This window comes from Caretta caretta, chromosome 3, assembly GCF_965140235.1.
Source record: "Caretta caretta isolate rCarCar2 chromosome 3, rCarCar1.hap1, whole genome shotgun sequence".
Lineage (NCBI taxonomy): Eukaryota > Metazoa > Chordata > Testudines > Cheloniidae > Caretta > Caretta caretta.
In genome coordinates, this window is record NC_134208.1 from 62804913 (window position 1) to 62815004 (window position 10092).

At 40.7% G+C, this 10092-nt stretch overlaps 1 long non-coding RNA gene across 1 annotated transcript in view; it reads right to left on the minus strand.

Annotated features, from left to right (window-relative positions):
• Positions 1-9825, minus strand: part of LOC142071400 (uncharacterized) — a 28816-nt gene extending 18991 nt beyond the window's left edge. The window contains exons 1-3 of the long non-coding RNA XR_012667432.1: positions 9668-9825; positions 3386-3583; positions 1295-1435 (exon numbers count right to left, since the gene is read on the minus strand). This is a non-coding gene — a long non-coding RNA (uncharacterized LOC142071400). The remainder of the gene's footprint in view (positions 1-1294; positions 1436-3385; positions 3584-9667) is intronic.
• Positions 9826-10092: the final 267 nt, after the last annotated feature.

Consider the following 10092-nt stretch of genomic DNA (forward strand, 5'->3'; position numbering starts at 1 on the left):
CCCTCTGCCATGTCTGATGCTGAATCAACTAAATCTTACCTATGAAGGCTGAAATGTGTTTGAATGGTTGCAGGGCAAGGATTTTGTGTTTTGGGTAGGGAAAGTCAGCTTTAAAAATAAAATTATGAATATTCCAGAGTTTGCAGTGGTCGCAGTAACAGGAAAACAGTGTCAAAGCATTGAATCAGAGTGGATCACAGCCCACTGATTGTTTATGCCAGCATTTCAAAAGAAAGACATCAGGGGTCTTAGGCAACAGTCACAGGACTGACTGTCATTTACAGTTCTGTGTATTAGCTACACACATCAGTGGCTGACAAAATGTGTAGCAAGGACAGGGAACAGACTGTCCTTTAGAGCCTGTGACATATTGGAATGGAGTTGCCTGGGGACTGCAGCGGGTGAAGTGTCACTATATTTTGGACAAACCTTCCAGCAAGAGAAGAGACCGGAGCATGACTGCACCTAGTAAAGAAAAGTTTGCTCCTCATCCTTCTGAAGGCCTCTCTCTCTCTCTCGTCAGCAATGAAGTGATAAGCCTGGGCTAGGCCTCTGCTCAGCGCTGCCCTTGCCTACAGCCCTCCCTCTTCTCCTTTGTGCTGTGGCTATAAGTCCCGTTCCTAGGATTTCCTCTCCTTAGTGCTGGGTCCCCTACCTGTAGCTCAGGAATATAACATTTCTGCTATTAACACAGAGCCAGTCTGGGGACTAGCCCAAGGCTCAGCTGGAACCTGGAAGCAAGTTTAATTCACATCTGACCTTGGCATCTCCTTTGCTGGGCTTGGCTCTCTACAGGAGGCATGGGCTCCCGCTTCTCTCCTGACGAAGCACCACAGGCAATGAACATGTCAGGTAAGCATTCAGTATGGGTATGGTGTCAGTGGCCAAAGCGTGCCCTGTTCCAGGCCCCACTCCCACCAGCCCTATCCCTTCTCCCATGAGAAAGTGCTAAGAGCCTCTGAGCAACGTGTTTTACTAAGTGGATCTGAAACAGACTGAATGACTACATTTCAGCTTCGAGGCCTTAATTGTCCAGTTGAACTGATTTTCTTTTATTGTGACTTGTCTTCAGCTGGAATTACCTTAATTCTGAGGTGTCTTTATAGAATGATATTCATTTAGTTTCTTCCACTCAAGAATCTCCGAGTGCTTAACAAATATTAACAAGCTAACCAACACTTCTGTGCAATAGGTCAGTGTCATCACCACTTCAACAGATGGAGAAACTGGGGTACAGAGACATTTGTCCAAGATCACACAGCAGGTCAGCATCAGAACTAACACTGTAACTCACCTCTCCTAATCCTATGCCAAATGCCTTAGAGCACAGCTCTACTTCTTTTCTGGATACGTTGTTGGAGCAGCTAAGCACCCCCAACTCCCAGCGAGGTCCCTCGGAGCTAGAAATGCTCAGCATGAGTGAAGAAATCAGGCCCTGTATGTTAAAATAAGGTGTTCAGTTTACCAACAGGCCAGTCTCAAACTCGTGATTATCTAGAAGTTAAGAATCACATTACTGCCAACCCCAGGTATTCAAAAATCACGAGACAGGACCCACAAAAATCACAAGATTGCTTTAAAAACACATGAGGATTCAAAAAATATATATTTGGGGGGTTTTATTTGCCATCTTAGTTTTGAGCCTTTAGAGATTTTACATTTTCAAGCTTTTCTCTACTTCCATGAGTACCTAAAACCTTACTTTTTAAAATTAAAGCAGAGAGTTTTATGTAATCCCATGACTGGAGGGGTTGAAGCTTTAAGACAAACTACAAATATTGTGAGACTTGGTAACACTGAGATTGTCTCAAATTTGCAATTTCTTGAGGTTCAGGGTAATACAAATGTAAACATTTATACCTTAAAATACTATTAAACCAATTTTCTTCAAACTTGGCTTTTTTAACTGAGACTTTAAAATCAAGCCAAGTTAACTTTCTGTATGCAAGGCTCTAGAAAGAATGCCATTTGGTATCTTAATATATTGCATTATTGAGAATGTAAGCTTTTAGAGACAGGGATCTAAAGGGAACATCCAGGCCATACACCAGTGTGAGAAAAGCCTGTGCTGTACTCATGGAATCAAAGCCTATTGATACCCCCATGCCAAATTGTAGATCTATTTAGATAAATTTGAGTGGGGAAAACCTCCGCCAGCAGACATGAGGAAGCAAGGGCGGGGCATGGGATAATTGATGGTTTGGTTTGGTAGGAGTCAGTGTTCTCCCACCTTCCCAGTTGGGAGCTTCCACTAGGCCTCTTCCCCTTCTAGCTGTGGTTTCTCCCTCCCAGGGCTTCCTCTTGGTTGCTTCATGCTGCATCCCTATCCCCTAGCCCTCCACTAGGCTGTGCCCATCTCTATCTTCCTTCCCTACCTGTCCCATATCCCCTTTGCCTGTCCCTGCTCATCCTGTCCTAACTCTATGTGGCATGGATTTTTCAAAAGAAAATAATAGAACATGCCATTTTAATTACAAACCAGCAGTTCTACTAGGTGGGCTGTGGGGCGCAGATGTGCTGAACTATCCCTCCCTGCATGAAGTATTGGATCTAGTAAGACAACGTTACAGTCAGTAAAATATGTGTTTAAAATATAAGTCCAGATTATCAGGGCTTTGTCTGTGCAGCTGCACATAGGAAAATGCATGAGCAACCACGATGAATGTGAAGTAAGTGACAGACATCTAACTGGACTTTTTCTTGGGCATTATTTTATTAGCTATCAGTCGCAATAACTGTATGGACAAATTAGGTTAATAAATGGGCAGGGCACACAATTTTGTGCACTCTCTTCTGAAAACTTGGTCCATGTTTCTTACAGACAGAATACTGTGCATAGCTACAGTAATATAATAGTTACATCACCACATGAAAAGAATAAAATTTAAAAAATGAAAAAATAGATTAAGGGACTCAAAAAGAGGCTCTACTAACTTTTGAAAACAATATTGCTTTGCCCATTCTCCTGCCAAAACAGCTCTTTTAGAAAGACAAAGTGATGTTAAATGTTCTTAATCTTGGTGTGCAGGGGAACAAGAGGTTGGGATAGTTCAGATTCAAAGTGTCGGGTGCATGTTAATCTTGCAGGCAGGACTAGACCTCTCACAAGATTTCCACTGGGCCTGTCCAGCACTTGGAAATACAGCAGCATGTAGAAGTGAAAAGAAAAAATCAGTGTTTTCAGATCTCAGAGATGGTTGAGCTCAGGCTCCGTGTGAATTTTGAACAAGGGCTCAGGATAAGGGAAGCTTTTTAATTCATCCTAACCATTTTGCTCATATCTAATTTGGAGGCAAACCCAAGGCCACTGAGGGAAACACTATTACCTAGGGAGGTTGCCGAATCTCCATCATTGGAGATTTTTAAGAGCAGGTTAAATAAACACCTGTGAGGGATGGTCTAGATAATACTCAGTCCTGCCATGAGTGCAGGGAACTGGATTAGATGACCTCTCGAGGTCCCTTCCAGTCGATTCTATTTGGGCCCAGACAGAGAAGAGAACGTCCATGCAGAAGGACTTTGCACAAGTTCCATGGCAGCCCTCTGTGCATGGGGGAGTAGTATGATCAGCAGTGGTGCAACACTAAAAAAAAAAAAAAAGAAAAAAAAAAGGCGGGAGTTGAGGGGAGAGAGACGGCAAGAGAACAGATCCCCTTATTTCCACCCCTCCCCCGTAGTTGTATTCATAGTGCACAGGTTGGGGAAGTGATAGGGGTTGTCCAGTGTGTCTGTGCACTGTATGGAGTCACTAGCCCAGCAGGTAGCGTGGAAGAACCTGTAATTCCCCCATATTTTGTAGTGGAAATGAGGGCCCAGGTGCACAACACTTCTACAGGTGGAAGTTGAACCTTCTAATCCTGTTGAACTCTTTTATCTGAGTGCACAGCCCAGTGATGTGACCTGTCCACTTTTTCTGAAGGTTTGGCCCTTGGAGCATGTGATGGGAAAGATTGTCATTGCAACAAATCCCCAAGAAATCATATACAGGGTAAGAGGTATGGGAAGTACCTGCATACAATATAGAATGCACATTAGCGCAAAGCACTGTAAGCTTTTTGACACAACATAAAATAAATACATTTAAAATGGCAAAATGTGGATAGTAAACCTTACAGCATGATCAAATGGTTAAAGAGTTTTCAAGGAAATCAATGGTGCCCTCTAAAGGAAACTAGTATGTTATATAGGACACTTGACAGCTATTGTTCCTACTGCCAAGATACTGTACAGCCCATAAACTAATACTGAAAAAGAGACTCCATTATGGAAAATTATTCCAGATTGTTCTGTCTAAAATTAGCATCCTCAAAAGAACCTGATCTATGGAAACTCATTTAGATAAGCAGTTAGTTTGTAAAATAGAGACTATTTACTCTTCATCCAAATTTGAGAAAGAATATCCGAGATCTACATTGGCTTTGTCAAACGATTATTGGTTAGGTAATAAAATATTCCTACCCCAAGCTACACATCATTTTTGTCACGAAAGATCATTTCAATACTTAATTATAAAATAGGAAAACTGCAATACTATCAACCTAAAGGACTACATGCATAAATTAGGGTTGCATTGTTAGGCTCTGACTTTGTATGACATCTTTCATAAGACTGTATCCCAGCGTTAGAGAATACATAACTGTATGAGGTATAAATAGATTGGCGTATTATAATATATCAGCCACAAAAAGAATAATGAATGAATGAATACATACTAATCTAATAATTTATTTATAACTATTTTGTCTCTTTTGTCTCAAAAGGAACAGTTCTGACATAACAAAAGGCTGCAGTTACTTCACAATGCATTAATAGACTTCAGCATATTTTCTTTTGAGAAATGTCACTTAAGGTATCATAGACTCCAACCATACAGTTTGTTTTTCAACAGAACTCCCCATTAACTTCAGTTGGAGTTCTGCTTGAAAAATTGATAGAATGATCTACCCTTACATTAACAAGTTTTAAAAGTACTCCTATATACTTAAGAGCCTGTTCCCCAGAGGTGTGAGCTGTCATTGATTCTATTCGCCAAATGGCAGACACTAGGCCAAATCCTTGAAATACACTGTTTATCACAAAAGTAGGTGCACATTTACCCCACCAAAGCAGAACTAATGAGCATGTATATTCATTTTAGCAGTAGTCTTACAAATAGCTCTGCTATCCATACAGATTATTCTTCTCCTAATCTCAATAGGAGCTGTCATAAATGTAAAGGGAAGGGTAAACCCCTTTAAAATCCCTCCTGGCCAGAGGAAAAATCCTCTCACCTGTAAAGGGTTAAGAAGCTAAAGGTAACCTCGCTGGCACCTGACCAAAATGACCAATGAGGAGACAAGATACTTTCAAAAGCTGGGAGGAGGGAGAAAAACAAAGGGTCTGTGTCTGTCAGTATGCTGTTTTTGCCGGGGATAGAACAGGAATGGAGTCTTAGAACTTTTAGTAAGTAATCTAGCTAGGTATGCATTAGGTTATGATTTCTTTAAATGGCTGAGAAAAGAATTGTGCTGAATAGAATTACTATTTCTGTCTGTGTGTCTTTTTTGTAACGTAAGGTTTTGCTTAGAGGGATTCTCTATGTTTTGAATCTAATTACCCTGTAAGGTACCTACCATCCTGATTTTACAGGGGTGATTCCTTTACTCCTATTTACTTCTATTTCTATTAAAAGTCTTCTTGTAAGAAAACTGAATGCTTTTTCATTGTTCTCAGATCTAAGGGTTTGGGTCTGTGGTCACCTATGCAAATTGGTGAGGATTTTTACCAAACCTTTCCCAGGAAGTGGGGTGCAAGGGTTGGGAGGATTTTGGGGGAAAAGACGTGTCCAAACTACGTTTTTCCAGTAAACCCAGTTAGAGTTTGGTGGTGGCAGTGGTTATTCCAAGGACAAAGGATAAAATTAATTTGTACCTTGGGGAAGTTTTAACCTAAGCTGGTAAAAGTAAGCTTAGTAGGTTTTCATGCAGGTCCCCACATCTGTACCCTAGAGTTCAGAGTGGGGGAGGAACCTTGACAGGAGCTCTGGTGGGTGCTGCTCAGCCCAATTATTTTGGTATAGAGGGCCCAATGGGGAGTTTTACCACTGACTTAGATGGGGCTTGCATCAGGTCTAGATTTTGATGTCTAATTTATGTACTGATATTTGGAAATATGGATTTCTGAAAGAGACAGAACAGTTAAAAAAAAGCAAAAAGAACTTTAACACTTACAAAAGTTTATAAAATTTAAAACACTTTAACTAAAAGGTGTATTTTTAATGTTGTTTTAGTAAACTATACCCTTTTGATATTTCCCTGACTGCCAGTATAGTGTCATCAAGATGACATGTTTTATCAGTTAAAGTGTCATAGTGCTCAAAGCAAGGTTAGATCCTGTGCCAGTGTAACTAGATGTGGTTTATCAACCTGAACAAATTAAAAGGAGACATGGCTTTTAGAAAGTAGTGGTTAGAAATAGTAAGGCATTCTTAAGGAGCTATGTAATATCAATTTTAATATGAAATCTCTACCTGCAAAAAATTGGGATGAAATATGTGGGATGTATTTTATAATTACAGTACTTATTTTCTGCTAAAAAGAGTCTGGTTTGCTTTAAGTACTGATAAATGCACACTGTTTTCATGAATGCTTTTTCTTAAGAAGCTTCTCTCCTCTAGAGGCAATACTGCAAATTGCAGTGTATTATGGGATTTAAGATTGGTTGAATTAATTCCCCACAAGGATGTCGGATATATTTGCACAGGAAAGCATGTTGTCCAGTGGATGGAACTCTGGACTAGGAATCAGGAGGTTTCTATTCCCACATCTCTCATGATGAGGAGGAAAGTCACTGCACCGCTCTGTGCTTCAAAATAGCCTTCGGTAAAATGGGGAGATCGTTTACCAAGCACTTGGAGATGAAACAGGCTCTATAAAACCTAAGTATTATTATTTATTTAAAGTTGTGGTGACCTTTGGGACAGATTATTTAGGTATGTAAAATGTCCCCAGGATACAATCATCAAAACAGCAAAATTAGACGCCACCAAAGTGACAATTGTCAGTCAAAAAAAAACGAAAACAAAACTTCTCCACAAGGGCCTAAACCTGAAGTCCTGGAAGTTAGACCCATCCCTACTCAGCCAATTTAATATCAGTTGTGCACTCATTTAAGTCATTTGAGAGTTTGGATCCTGGCAGTTGTTATATGGTGATAGGAAGCTCAGACACTCACCAATCCAGACACAATTTCTGCACGCTCAGAACTAACAATTAGCTGGTCTCTAATGAAGAACAGCAACTGTTATATGTCCTTGTGTAAAATTATGAGGCTGATTATTAAGCAAACATAGTGCCACCAGTTTTTATGATATTTGCAGAACACAGAAGAGTACATTATAAATCCCCCAAAAGCCTTACAATATAACATGGATGAGAAGAAGCACAGCACAGCAAAACTGGGAGGGGGAGGGTATAGAGAGCTTAATGGTGAGGAAATAAACATAGGAGGGGTTTTATGGATAAAGTTAATTTTAAGGAGGAATATGAAGCAGAAGATGACCCAAAGAGAGGACTGGATTCCCCACTCCATTAAGGGCACTTTCTGCTGAGCAAGTAGCCCAAAATGGCCTTGTGCAGGGGAACTTAACTGGCAGAAAACTCGGCCGACATAAGGGGATGGAGCCAGTATGTCAGTGGTCTTCAAGGGGCAGAACATAGGTATAGTGAAGCAGAGTTCTACTGCATCTTCACAAACCTTAGGCCAGTGGCAGAAGTTGGCGTAGTCTCCCTCCTGCTCTAGTGAATCCTGGGGGTAGGCAGCCAAGGTTCAGAGAAACTCAACCACTTCTCTGCAGCTGCTCCTTTCCACTATATCCAAGCACAGCTTGGCTACAGTGGAGAACTGGGAACAGCCTCTTCCTATTGCAAACAAGGACTAGTGCTCATCAGATAAGTTACCATAATTTTTGCTGCTATATTTGCAAAGTTTGCTGCTATATATGCAAGTTGAATAGCATACCAAAAATGGGCAAAACTAGATTGAAGTTAACTTGTAGCTTGCTCTGAATGTAAATAGCTGAGCTCTGTTGGTACAAAACAATATATAAAAGCATTTCTTATGCAAACTGGTTCACAGTTAATCAAGTGAATTGTAACTTTAAGAGTATCCCCTAGCAACTTCCCAACAGCCAGGGAAAGTCCCAGCTGACAATGTACACTGATGTGATTGTTCTACTTGTGCAGTCATCAAAACTTAGCAGTTAATCAAGAAGATAATTTGAAACATGAGACCGAGTTAAATTTGAGCTAACAAAGGGGAATTTTATAAATGAATAACATCATCAAGACACTTCTTATGGTCAGAGCCGTCATCTCAGGACACGAACAGGTCGGAACAGCACAAAGCAAAGGTCAGATAGTTCTGGCAACAAAACCTCCTGTTCTAAAAATAGACAGCACAATTGTACTGTGCAAAATTCTGTGGTTCCATATTGCCAGCTCTCCGTTTTGGAACTTTGCTGCAGAATATGTGATAGTAATTTTTAAAATTTATTATTTTTTAAACACAGGACGACCCAAGTCACACACTGAAACACAGGTACCACCAAAGACCTATCTGAAATTATAGAAGAATCACAGAAGATTAGGGTTGGAAGAGACCTCAGGAGGTCATCTAGTCCAACCCCCTGCTCAAAGCAGGACCAACACCAACTAAATCCCAGCCAGGGCTTTGTCAAGCTGGGACTTAAAAACCTCTAAGGATGGAGATTCCACCACCTCCCTAGGTAACCCATTCCAGTGCTTCACCATCCTCCTAATGAAACAGTATTTCCTAATATCCAACCTAAACCTCCCCCACTGCAACTTGAGACCATTGCTCCTTGTTCTGTCATCTGCCACCACTCATAACAGCCGAGCACCATCCTCTTTGGAACTCCCCTTCAGGTAGTTGAAGACTGCTATCAAATCCTCCCTCCCTCTTCTCTTCTGCAGACTAAACAAGCCCAGTTCCCTCAGCCTCTCCTTGTAAGTTATGTGCCCCAGCCCCCTGATCTTTTCGCTGCCCTCCGCTGGACTCTCTCCAATATGTCCACAATCATTTACATTGTGTGTTTATCTCCGTATTATTTTTTGTCTATTTAAACAAAGGCTATCCCCTGCCCTACTAACAACTTACGTTGATATAGTGCTTTTTATCCCAAAATATATCAAAATGCTTTACAAACTTTAAATGATATGCAGAGCAATCACTTCACCACCAGTGAAATGCAGCCATCTCCAAAGTAACACCCAGTTTCTGCTTAGGAGAGCACAGCAACATTACGCAGCAGATGAGCCATGAAGGGAAGATGAGAATAAGAACCACTGGTACACAATATTATGTTCCATAAAGCCCTTCTACGGACCCTGCAGAGCTGTTTCTGTTACTGTAGTAGATCATCTGATAGTCTTCAAACAATGACACTTCTTGCTTGGTGGTCGCCAAGTCACCTTTTAGGGTTTCCAGAGACATTTTGGTCAATTAAAAATAAAAGCCCTCTCTGTACCTGAGTGGCTGCTTCAGATCTTTCAACTGTACTCCAATTTGTTTGCAGGTAACACTAAAATTGGAAGGTGTAGCATGGAAAGAGGAAGAACTGTAGATACAAAGTGGGCAGGAGGAAGGGAAATGTTATTAAGTGACTCACCTTAGTGTACTGGGTACAGTATTATCTTCTTAAAACCGATGTAAAATACTTTTTCATGTAATTAAGCACCAGTTTTGTATCAGAATAGAGAGGGGAATGTCTACGAAAGGTTCACAATCTTAAGAAGTGATCGCCAACATGAAAAGGAACCACAGATGTCCCACTGAAATGACAGGAAAATTCAGTTCAGCAGCATATAATTACAGATTTAGAATTGACCAAGGATTAGCAAAAAGTTCCATATGCTCTTTAATGATCACAGCAGTTACATCATTGTTTTAGGTCTTAGTTGTAAACAAACATCTGCAGCACAGTGCCTTCTAACAGCATGCAGATACTGTCAGTACTCACCTAGAGGTAAGAGATACTTCTGTTCACTCTCTAATGCCATTTCTTGCAACTCCCATTCAACTACTGAGAAGAAC